Here is a 12,196-nt window from a genome sequence, read left to right as displayed (position 1 = left end):
TTTGTGTTTGCATGTTCTCCCCGCGCCTGTGTGGGGTTTCCTCCCACAGTCCAAAGATATGTAGGTTAGGTGGATTGGCCATGCTAAATTGCCACTTAGTGTCCAAAGATATGTAGGTTAAGGGGATTAGCAGGGTAAATATGTGGGGTTACAGCGACAGGGCCTGGGTAAGATACTCAGTCAGAGATGCAGTGCCGTCTCAATGGGCCAAACCACCTCCTTCTGCACAATAGGAAATATATGATTCTATGAATATTGTCAGGGTATAAAATATGAAGCTCCCTCAGCTGTATCAACCATATATGTTGGATGTGACTGTGTGCGTGTTGGGTGTGAGTGCGTGTCAGGTATGTCATGTGTGAGTGTTTGAATGCTCACCTGATGGATGAAGATAGGACTAGGGGGTCTCAGCCAGTCTCCAGATACAATCCAAAATTAATCTCACTGTCCCACTCTCTCCCCATAGTCCTGAGTTAATCCAAAATTACTCTCACTGTCCCACTCTTTCCATAGTCTCAAATCAATCCAAAATTACTGTCACTGTCTCACTCTCTCCATAATCCTGAATCAATCCAAAATTACTCTCACTGTCCCACTCTCTCCCCATAGTCCCAAATCAATCCAAAATTACTCTCACTGTCCCACTCTCTCCATAATCCCAAATCAATCCAAAATTACTCTCACTGTCCCACTCTCTCCATAGTCCCAAATCAATCCAAAATTACTCTCACTGTCCCACTCTCTCCATAGTCCCAAATCAATCCAAAATTACTCTCACTGTCCCACTCTCTCCATAGTCCCAAATCAATCCAAAATTACTCTCACAGTCCCACTCTCTCCATAATCCTGAATCAATCCAAAATTACTCTCACTGTCCCACTCTCCTCATAATCCCAAATCAATCCAAAATTACTCTCACTGTCCCACTCTCTCTCCATAGTCCTGAATCAATCCAAAATTACTCTCACTGTCCCACTCTCTCCCCATAATCCCAAATCAATCCAAAATTACTCTCACTGTCCCACTCTCCCCATAATCCCAAATCAATCCAAAATTACCCTCACTGTCCCATTCTCTCCCCATAGTCCCGAATCAATCCAAAATTACTCTCACTGTCCCACTCTCTCTCTCCATAGTCCTGAATCAATCCAAAATTACTCTCCCCGTGTCTGCGTGGGTTTCCTCCGGGTGCTCCAGTTTCCTCCCACAATCCAAAGGACGTGCTGGCTTTGCTAAATTCTCCCTCAGTGTACCCGAACAGGGGCCGGTGTGTGGCAACTAGAGTATTTCACGATAACTTCACTGCAGTGTTAACGTAAGCCTACTTGTGACACTAATAAATAAACTTTAACTTTATTTATATTCTGGTAAACTGGGAGAAGGCATCAACTGTCACGATTGCCCCCTTTAGAATATCATCTCGCCCTAGTGTTGTTTTTTCTGGAGTTCCGATGGAAAGATCGATAACGTTATCTCTGTCTCTCTCTCTCTCTCTCCACTGCTGCTGCTGCCACACCTGCTGAGGCGGTCCAGCACTTCCCTGCAGCAATGTGGATTCTGTAGTTAAACGAACAGAAACTCGGGTCCCTTGGAAACAAGAGTAAACACTCAAAGAGAGAGAGGGAGAGAAAAAAACCTTTTTCCAAAACGCAATCTACCAGAGCACGGCCGTTCTGTCCCATCTGTGACAACCAACCAGGGTTCAAGGTGAGGTGGAAACCATCTCCAGAACACCAGTCATCAGATGGGGCATCAAGCTGGGTCGCTTGTCCTTGACTGGGGGGGGGAGGAGGAAGTGGATTAATAATACTGCAGCAAACATTTTTGCCTCTCTAGCTGAGGAGGGGTTATTTATGTAGAATCACAAGGGTTGTTGAAGGTAGCCTTAATTCATATGTGGATCCAAAGGGGTGGCAGTACAAGTAGCAAAAAAAAAGCGCCACGGAAGTGACTTTGATGATTAAATCTTCCCCCGATACAAATTGTTCTCACGATCTCATACAGCTGGAATGGTTCTGCAATAATTTGCTACATACACAGTGTAACAAACAAAACAAAAACCATACACTCGGAACCAGTGGGTGTCATTTCAGCAAACATGTAACAACAAACTGGTGCTGCTTTACCTTGCAGTTTCTGCATCACATTGGCGATGTCCCTGTGGGGTCTCCCATACCCCCGCGCTGTCGCCATCCTCCCCCGACTCAGTCCGCAATCTGTGCCCTCCCCGGCCGGCTCTGCCTTCAAGCGGGCATGGATGCAGACAAGAGCCTGCAGCAAGCACTGAGACTGAGAGAGAGAGAGAGAGAGTGTGTATGGGGCTGAGTCACCGCAGCTTGCACCCAATGAGTTGCTCCCTCGCCAGAAACAAGCAGATTTTAAGAGCTCCAACTTCCTCTCTCTCTGTATCTGGAGGGGAGGAGGAAGGGGGGGGGGAGATTTCTAAATGACCTCAGTCTCCGTCGAAAGGAAACGGCAGGGCTTGAATGTAAATCTTCGCCTTTTTGTAAGAGGGTTAAAGGCAGGCAGGACTGATTATCCAAGCTGACAGATTAACAAGGACACACATAAACGCAGAGCTTTGCACTAATTAAAGAGTGCAGGGACAAGCGAGGCAGCAGAGGGAAGAAAGTACACTGAGCTAATAATGGTTAGTCAAAATATCAACTGTCACTTAGTTGCTGGAGCTGTCATAGAGTTGTACAGCACAGAGGGAGGCCCTTCGGCCCATCGTGAATGTGCCAGCCATTAAGCAAACATGGGGAGGTGTCCTATTATCACTAGATTATTAATCCAGAAACTCAGCTAATGTTCTGGGGACTCAGGTTCGAATCCCACTTCAGCAGATAGTACAATTTGAATTCAACAATTTTTACTGATGACCATGAAACCATTGGCAATTGTTGCAAAAACCCATCTGGGTCACTAATGTCCTCCAGGGAATCTGCCGTCCTTACCTGGTCTGGCCTGCATGTGACTCCAGAGCCACAGCAACATGGTTGACTCTCAACTGCATCTGCAAGGGCAAACACAGTAAAAAGTCTGACAACACCAGGTTTAAGTCCAACCGATTTATTAATAAATTAATAATGGTGTTGTCAGACTTTTTACTGTGTTTACCCCAGTCCAAAGCCGGCATATCCACATCATGTCTGCAAGGGCAACCAGGGATGGGCAATAAATGCCAGCCAGCCAGCGACACCCATATCCCACGAATGAATAAAGCAAAAAGCATCTACCTATTCTCCAAAGATGTACAGGTTAGATGGATTGGCAATGCTAAATGCCCCCTTAGAGTCTCATTAGCAATGGCAATGTGAGGGGTTAGGGGGATAGGGCAAGGGAGAGGGCCTAGGTAAGATACATTCTCAGAAAGTCGGAGAGCACCCGATGGGCTGAATGGTCCCTTCTGCACTGTAGAGATTCGATGATTCAATCCCATCCCATTTTCCAGCACCAGGTCCATAGTCTTGCATGCCGTCGGGGCCTAAGTAAGAAAAAAAGTTAAATCTATGGTATTATATCCCTTTACAAGTTTGTATTCCATAATTATTCACAAAATATAGTGGCGGCACTTTTGTTCGCATTGCTGCCTCACAGCGCCAGGGACCTGGGTTCGATTCCAGCCTCAGGTGACTGTGTAAAGTTTGCACATTCTCCCCGTGTCTGCATGGGTTTCCTCTAGGTGATCCGGTTTCCTCTCACACTCCAAAGATGTGCAGGTTAGGTGGGTTGGCCATGCTAAATTGCCCCTTAGTGTTAGTGGAATAGCAGAGCAAATACAAGGGCTTACTGGGTTTGGGCCTGGATGGTGCAGGCTCGATGGGCTGAATAGCCGCCTTCTACCATATTGGGATTTTATGATTCTGTTCTATGCCGTGGAGTTTCAAATGATCATTTAAATGCTGCTTAAATGTTGTGAGGGCTCCTGCCTCTACCACCTTTCAGGCAGTGAGTTCCAGATCCCCATAACTTTCTGGGTGAAAAAGCTTTTTCTCAAATTCACTCTAAATCTCCTGCTCCTCACCATAAATCTATGCTCCCTGATTACTGACCACTTTACTAATGCAAAAACTCCTTCCTATCTACCATATCTATGAAACTCATAATTTTGTACACCTCTATCAGGTCCCCCCCTCCTCCCCCCAACCCCTGCCTCAGAATTCTCTACTCTGAAGAAAAAAGACCCTAGCTTAACCAGACACAAATAGAAAATGCTGGGAAAACTCAGCAGGTCTGACCACATCTGTGGAGAGAGATTAGAGCCAACATTTCGAGTCTGGATGACTCTTCATTGGAATTCCAACCAGCCTCTCTTTGTAGTTGAACTGAGCAAGCCAAGGTTGATACATGGTTTGATTTGATTTGATTTATTATTATCACACGTATTAGTATACAGTGAAAAGTATTGTTTCTTGCGCGCTATACAGACAAAACATACTGTTCATAGAGAAGGAAGTGAGAGAGTACAGGATGTAGTGTTACAGTCATAGCTAGGGTGTAGAGAAAGGGCAATTTCGTACAAGGTAAGTCCATTCAAAAATCTGATGGCAACAGGGAAGAAGCTGTTCTTGAGCTGTTTGGTACGTGACCTCAGACTTTTGTATCCTTTTCCCAACGGAGGAAGGTGGAAGAGAGAATGTCCAGGGTGTGTGGGGTCTTTGATTATGCCGGCTGCTTTTCCGAGGCAGCAGGAAGTGTAGACAGTGTCAATGGATGGGAGGCTGGTTTGCGTGATGGGCTGGGCTACATTCACAACCTTTTGTAGTTTCTTGCGGTCTTGGCCAGAGCAGGTGCCATACCAAGCTGTGATACTACCAGAAAGAATACTTCCTGTGGTGCATATGTAAAAGTTGGTGAGAGTCATATCTGACATGCTAAATTTCCTTAGTCTTCTGAGAAAGTTGAGGCTTTGGTGGGCTTTCTTAACTACAGTGTCAGCATGACCATAAAGTGGAAGAAATAAAAGACCATTAGAGAGAAACATAGCTGTTCAAAAAGCAATTGAATGTGTCAGAAATCTCATGAAAGGACCTGTTCAGCATTTATACAGATAGTAACACTGCAAGTAGGAACAGTCAGCACAGCGTAGAGGCAGGTTTTGAGGTGCATCAAAGGAGAGGCCAAGGTGGAACAAATGGTGAAGTTTAAAGAGGGGAGTTCCAGAGTTTAAATATGTTTATTTATTAGTCACAGCCAGGCTTACATTATCACTGCAGTCAAGTTACTGTGAAAATCCCCGCGTCGCCACACTCAAACGCCTATTCAGGTACAGTGTGGGAGAATTTAGCATGGCCAGTGCATTTAAACAGCATATCTTTCAGACTGTGGGAGGAAACTGGAGCACCCGGAGGAAACCCACGCAAACTTTCAGGACAGTATGACACTGTGTCAATTCTATTGCTGTAAACTTGTTTTTCTTATGGTGGATACATTTATTTTTATTTACGTGCAAACACCATTCAGACAGTCACCCAAGGCCGGAATTGAACCCAGGTCCCTGGTGCTGTGGGGCAGCGGTGCTAACCATTCTGCCACTGTGCTGCACTTGATGCAAGTTATTGTACCCAGGGCTCTCACTGAACCACCAATGCTCACTATTTTGTCATGCTAAATTGCCCCTTCATATTAGGGGATTAGCAGGATAAATATGTGGAGCTACGGGGATAGGGCCTGAGTGGAATTGTTGTTGGTGCATGCTCGATGGGCCTCTTTTGGCATTGTAGGGGTTTGATGAATTTGATCTGTACATTAACTCCATCTTTGTTTCCCAAATATATACTTTAGTCAGAACATTTCTCAGAAATACATTCCATGGCCATTCAAAGTTGACATTACATAAAAATGCAAAGCAAATACATACCTTTCAATAATGTACATTCCTCACTACGTTTACACTTACAGTTAATATTTACAAGATTTATTTCCTGTAAAAATGGGTTCTGTCCAGCTTCCGGCCCCCCCCGGTGTACTGTGGCTGAAACATCTTTCCCCCTGTGAATTTGTATCAACTGTCCCAAGTTTTAGTTTATCTCTCCGCCTGTCGGCCAGGACCTTACAACGTGCCAGCTGCCTGCCTTCCATCCAGTTCCAGCCCCTGCCCCTCTTAATCATAGAATCTTACAGTGCAGAGAGAGGCCATTCAGCCCATCGTGTCTACACCAACCACAATCGCACCCAGACCCTATCCCCATATCCCTACATATTTATCCACTAATCCCTCTAACCTACGCATCCCGGGACAATAAAGAACGGCCAATGAACCTATCCCGCACACCTTTGGACTATGGGAGGAAACTGGAGCACACAGACGAAACCCACGCAGACACGGGGAGAATGTGCAAACTCCGCACAGACTGTGACCCAAGCCGGGATTCGAAGAAGCAGCCACCATCCATTGCCTTGGGTTGCCGACGCTCCAGGACTGACCCTGGAGCCTCCAGGAATTAAAATTAATTTCCGGGAATTAAGCTAATCTCCAGGTCGCCGCTGCAAGCTACGCTGGCCAGTAAAATCATGTTTCTTTTTCCACTTTTGCCTATTGGTTATTAAAATATTAGAGATTGGCAGGGGGGAAAGAGGCAATTTGGCTGGGAGTCAAGAATCATCCAATTGGATAAGCGTATTCACTTCCCAATTTGCATGGAAAGGCTGGGTGTGGGGAGTATGGATTCGTTGAGTTACCAGTAGTGGGATTTTTGGTTTGATTTGATTTATTATTGTCACATGTATTGGTATACAATGAAAAATATGCACGCTATACAGACCAAAGCATACCATAGACAGAGATGGAAAGGAGACAGTGCAGAATGTAGTGTTACAGTCATAGCTGGGGGAGGGGGGGGTAGATAAAGATCAACTTAATATAAGGTGGATCCATTCAAAAGCCTGATGGCAGCAAGGAGGGCAGCAAAGATTTCCCAGGCTGATTCCGGCGATGGTGGGACTGATGCACGAGGAGAGGTTGACTCGGTTAGGATTGTTTTCGCTGGAGTTCAGATGAACGAGGGGGGATCTCATACAGACTTATAAAATTCTAACAGGACTAGGCAAGGTGGATGCAGGGAGGGTGAAGCTCATCATCGCCCCTAATGCTGACGGCCACCTTTTTGCATGCGGCTGCTTCAAGCTGTGTGTAGATTCTCGGCATGCAAACACCAAGAGTGGGGTTCTCTAGCCCCGTTCGCCCCAAGACTGGAAAATCCCTCCCAAGGTCAATGGAACTCTGCAAGGTCCTCCTCCCCCCACCCCCCCTACCCCCACCCCCCCAATGCCCACTATGATTCTCCTGGCAGGCAGGACGAGAAAATTTCACCCCAAATCCCACTGCGTACTGAGGTTCTAACTATCCATGATGTGGAGATGCCAGCGTTGGACTGGGGTGGGCTCAGTAAGAAGTCTCACAACACCAGGTTAAAGTCCAACAGGTTTGTTTGGAATGATGAGCTTTCATCTGATGAAGGGAGCAGTGCTCCGAAAGCTCATGATTCATTACAAGCCTGTTGGACTTTAACCTGGTGTTATGAGATTCTGACTGCTCTACCTATTCCCATTGTTGCATAGGGTGGGTCCTGCCACACTACCACAGAATGCCCCAAGCAGTTGGCAGACATTCTGCCTGTCCCTTGTGGAGAAATTTATGCAGAGAAACCACAAGGCCATCAGTCTATGGATTCTATGGCAGTGCTCCGCACTTTACATCCAAGAGGCCCTGTGCAAAAAGGAGATGGCGGATACTCTCAGATGGTTGCCTTGAGATGACTCTGAAAGTCAATTGGCACAACGTCTCATCACCAGAACTTTCAAACAAGCACCAAGACCTGGCCTGGGTGGTGGTGAGAAGAGCACTCGCTATCAGGTCCTTCCACAGGCCCGGAATCTCACCCCCTCTGCACATTACCCTCAAGGTGACAGGGAAGAGATCTTCGTCCATCTCCTTATGGAATGTGCCTTTGCAAAGACAGTCTGGAGACAGATGAGGTAGTATTTGTTGAGGTTCATCCCAAGCAGCTCGGTGACGCAGGACTCTGCGCTCTACGGACTGTTCCCAGGGACGGGGACTCTGTGCTCTACGGGCTGTTCCCAGGGACGGGGACTCTGTGCTCTACGGGCTGTTCCCAGGGACGGGGACTCTGTGCTCTACGGACTGTTCCCAGGGACGGGGACTCTGTGCTCTACGGACTGTTCCCAGGGACGGGGACTCTGTGCTCTACGGACTGTTCCCAGGGACGGGGACTCTGTGCTCTCTGGGCTGTTCCCAGGGACAGGGATTCTGTGCTCTACGGGCTGTTCCCAGGGACGGGGACTCTGTGCTCTACGGACTGTTCCCAGGGATGGGGACTCTGTGCTCTACGGACTGTTCCCAGGGACGGGGATTCTGTGCTGTATGGGCTGTTCCAGGGATGGGGAGGGACTCTGTGCTCTGTGGGCTGTTCCAGGGACGGGGACTCTGTGCTCTACGGGCTGTTCCCAGGGACGGGGACTCTGTGCTCTACGGGCTGTTCCCAGGGACGGGGATTCTGTGCTCTACGGGCTGTTCCCAAGGACAGGGATTCTGTGCTCTATGGGCTGTTCCCAGGGACGGGGACTCTGTGCTCTACGGACTGTTCCCAGGGACGGGGACTCTGTGCTCTACGGGCTGTTCCAAGGGACGGGGACTCTGTGCTCTACGGGCTGTTCCCAGGGACGGGGACTCTGTGCTCTGTGGGCTGTTCCCAGGGACAGGGACTCTGTGCTCTGTGGGCTGTTCCCAGGGACGGGGACTCTGTGCTCTACGGGCTATTCCCAGGGACGGGGACTCTGTGCTCTGTGGGCTGTTCCAAGGGACGGGGACTCTGTGCTCTACGGGCTGTTCCCAGGGACGGGGACTCTGTGCTCTGTGGGCTGTTCCCAGGGACAGGGACTCTGTGCTCTGTGGGCTGTTCCCAGGGACGGGGACTCTGTGCTCTACGGGCTATTCCCAGGGACGGGGACTCTGCGCTGTATGGCCTGTTCCCAGGGACGGGGACTCTGCGCTGTATGGCCTGTTCCCAGGGATGGGGACTCTGTGCTCTACGGGCTGTTCCCAGGGACAGGGACTCTGTGCTCTACGGGCTATTCCGAGGGACGGGGACTCTGTGCTCTACGGGCTATTCCCAGGGACGGGGACTCTGTGCTCTGTGGGCTGTTCCCAGGGACCGGGCCTCTGCGCTCTATGGGCAGTTCCCAGGGACGGGGACTCTGCGCTCTATGGGCAGTTCCCAGGGATGCATTCTAGACAAACATCAGATGTTGCTAGAAGGTCATCAACTCAGTGAAAGATGCTCTTTGGTTGGCCCGAAACTTCTTGATCTTCCAGCACAAGGAGTTGTCCCTAACAGAAATGTTGCAGACTGACACATTCCATAGCTCAGGACTATGTGTTGAGAGGGATGCACTACAGCTTGGTATCATCAGGTAAGCAGATGTGCCACAGAGACACAGGAGTGAGAATCAGGAGGTAATGAAGTAAAGGACCAGCCGGGGAAAGGCTGAGAGCGACAGATAGCAGTCCCCTTACCTCAGGTACCTGAACCACAGAGTGCGGGTGCAAGCTGGGGACGCTTATACTCCCCAGAGCCAATAATGTCAACAAACTGAAGGAGATTGTCATCGACTCCAGATAGTGGAGGATATGGCCCTGTCTACATCAACAGGGACGGAGTAGAAAGGGTCAAAAGTTTCAAGTTTTTAGGTGTCCAGATCACCAACAACCTGTTCTGTCCCCCCATGCCGACATTATAGTTAAGAAAGCCCACAAACACCTCAACTTTCTCAGAAGACTAAGGAAATTTGGCATGTCAGCTACAGCTCTCACCAACTTCTGCAGATGTACCACAGAAAGCATTCTTTCTGGTTGTATCACAGCTTGGTATGGCTCCTGCTCCGACCAAGACCTCAAGGAACTACAGAGGGTTGTGAACGTACTTTAATCCATCACAGAAACCAGCCCCCCCATCCATTGACGGCCATCAAATCTAATGGCTTCCACCCCATGTTGTTAAGTGTGCTGCGAGACTGGAAGAGTGAGTCTCCACTGCCTTCAGGAGAGGCCTTTGCCATTCCCCGGAACTCCTTGCTTCTCTCCGGTTCTGCCACAATCTCCTCACAATCACAATTTGCTGCCTCAGAAAAGCAACCAGCACAATCAAGGACCCCACGCACCCCGCACATTCTCTCTCTGACCTTCTTCCATCGGGAAAAAGATACGAAAGTCTGAGGTCACGTACCAACTGACTCAAGGACAGCTTCTTCCCTGCTGCTGTCAGACTTTTGAATGGACCTACCTCGCATTAAGCTGATCTTTCTCTGCACCCTAGCTATGACTGTAACACTACATTCTGCACTCTCTCCTTTCCTTCTCTATGTACAGTATGCTTTGTCTGTATAGTGTGCAAAAAACAATACTTTCACTGTTTACTAATACACCTGACAACAGTAAATCAAATCAAAATCCCCAGAGCCAATACTCCCCAAAGCCGATACTCCCCTGAACCGATACTCCCCCGAGCTGATAGTCCCCACAGCCGATACTCCCCAGAGCCGATACTCCCCAGAGCCGATACTCCCCAGAGCTGATACTCCCCAAAGCTGATACTCCCCAGAGCCAATACTCCTCGGAGATGATACTCCCCAGAACCGATACTCCCCAGAGCTGATACTCCTCAGAACCAATACTCCCCCAAGCCGATACTCCCCAGAGCCGATAGTCCCCAGAGCTGATACTCCCCCGAGCCGATACTCCCCAGAGCTGATACTCCCCAGAGCCAATACGCCCCAGAGCTGATACTCCCCCGAGCCGATACTCCCCAGAGCCGATAGTCCCCAGAGCCGATAGTCCCCAGAGCTGATACTCCCCAGAGCCAATACTCCCCAGAGCTGATACTCCCCAGAGCCAATACGCCCCAGAGCTGATACTACCCAGAACCGATACTCCTCAAAACCAATAGTCTCCCGAGCCGATACTCCGCTGAGCTGATACTCCCCAGAACCGATACTCCCCAAACCGATACTCCCCCAAGCCGATACTCCCCAGAGCTGATACTCCCCAGATCCGATACTCCCTAGGATCGATACTCCCCAGAGCTGATATTCCCCAGAGCTGATACTCCCCAGAGCTGATACTCCTCAAAGCCAAGTCCGCTGGGCTGATACTCCCTAGAGCCGATCCTTCCCCAAGCTGATTTTCCCCAGAGCTGATACTCCCTCGAGCTGATACTCCCCTGGCCGATACTCCCCAGAACTGATACTCCCCCGAGCCGATTCACCCCAGAACCGATACTCCCCAGAGCTGATACTCCCTGGAGCCAATACTCCCCAGAGCCATTACTCCCCAGAGCCGATACTCTCCCGAGCCGATACTCCCCTGAGCCGATACTCCCCCGAGCCGATACTCCGCTGAGTTGATACTCCCCAGAACCATTACTCCCCAGAGCCGATACTCTCCCGAGCCGATACTCCCCCGAACTGATACTCCGCTGAGTTGATACTCCCCAGAACCATTACTCCCCAGAGCTGATACTCTCCCGAGCCGATACTCCGCTGAGTTGATACTCCCCAGAACCAATACTCCCCAGAGCTGATACATGCTGGAGCCAATACTCACCGAGGGAGACAGTAACGCTCACAGAGAGGATGACCCAGGGGATGGAGAAGAAGGCAGATTCAATACCCTGGGAGAGAATTAAATCCTAAGAGGTGTATTGCTGGAGTAAAAGCAGCCACGCTTCTCGGCCTTTTGGCTAAGATCAAGTGTAGTATCTGTTCTTGTCAGTGTAACCCACTTTGTACGTGGCCCGAGGCTCAGCAAGTCCAACTGGATAAGGCTGGCCTTTTGGCTAAGATCAAGCGTGGTGTGGACATGCTGCACTTGGTTGAGGTCGTTGGGTTGCATTTCAGCTTCATCTGAAGCAATTTTTTACAAGCGGCGTCTCGCAAGTGAGATCAAGCCTTGGAGGAGGAGCTACACCTATCCCAATCCGCTTGGATCATGTAGATCAAGCCCAAGGCGGGAGGCGAGACCCCTGTCTTGTCAGCTTGGATCAGGAATGTCCCGACTTGGTGGGACTCTGAATTGGCTTTAACTTGACTTGATTGGATTGGAATAAAGTGAACAAAAAGAAAAAGCAGCCGGCTGCTGGACTGGGAAAGGAAGCACAGGACACGGTGGGGGAGGAGG

General features: G+C 49.3%; 1 pseudogene; it reads left to right on the top strand.

The window, feature by feature from the left end:
- The first annotated feature begins 11,739 nt into the window (after positions 1-11,739).
- On the top strand, positions 11,740-11,883 carry LOC145351259 (U2 spliceosomal RNA; annotated as a pseudogene).
- Positions 11,884-12,196: the final 313 nt, after the last annotated feature.

This window comes from Carcharhinus amblyrhynchos, chromosome 12, assembly GCF_965287045.1.
Source record: "Carcharhinus amblyrhynchos chromosome 12, sCarAmb.v2.hapA, whole genome shotgun sequence".
NCBI classification, from domain to species: domain Eukaryota; kingdom Metazoa; phylum Chordata; class Chondrichthyes; order Carcharhiniformes; family Carcharhinidae; genus Carcharhinus; species Carcharhinus amblyrhynchos.
The sequence above is the reverse complement of the archived record's forward strand: the minus strand, read 5'-3'. Positions and strand labels throughout refer to the sequence as shown.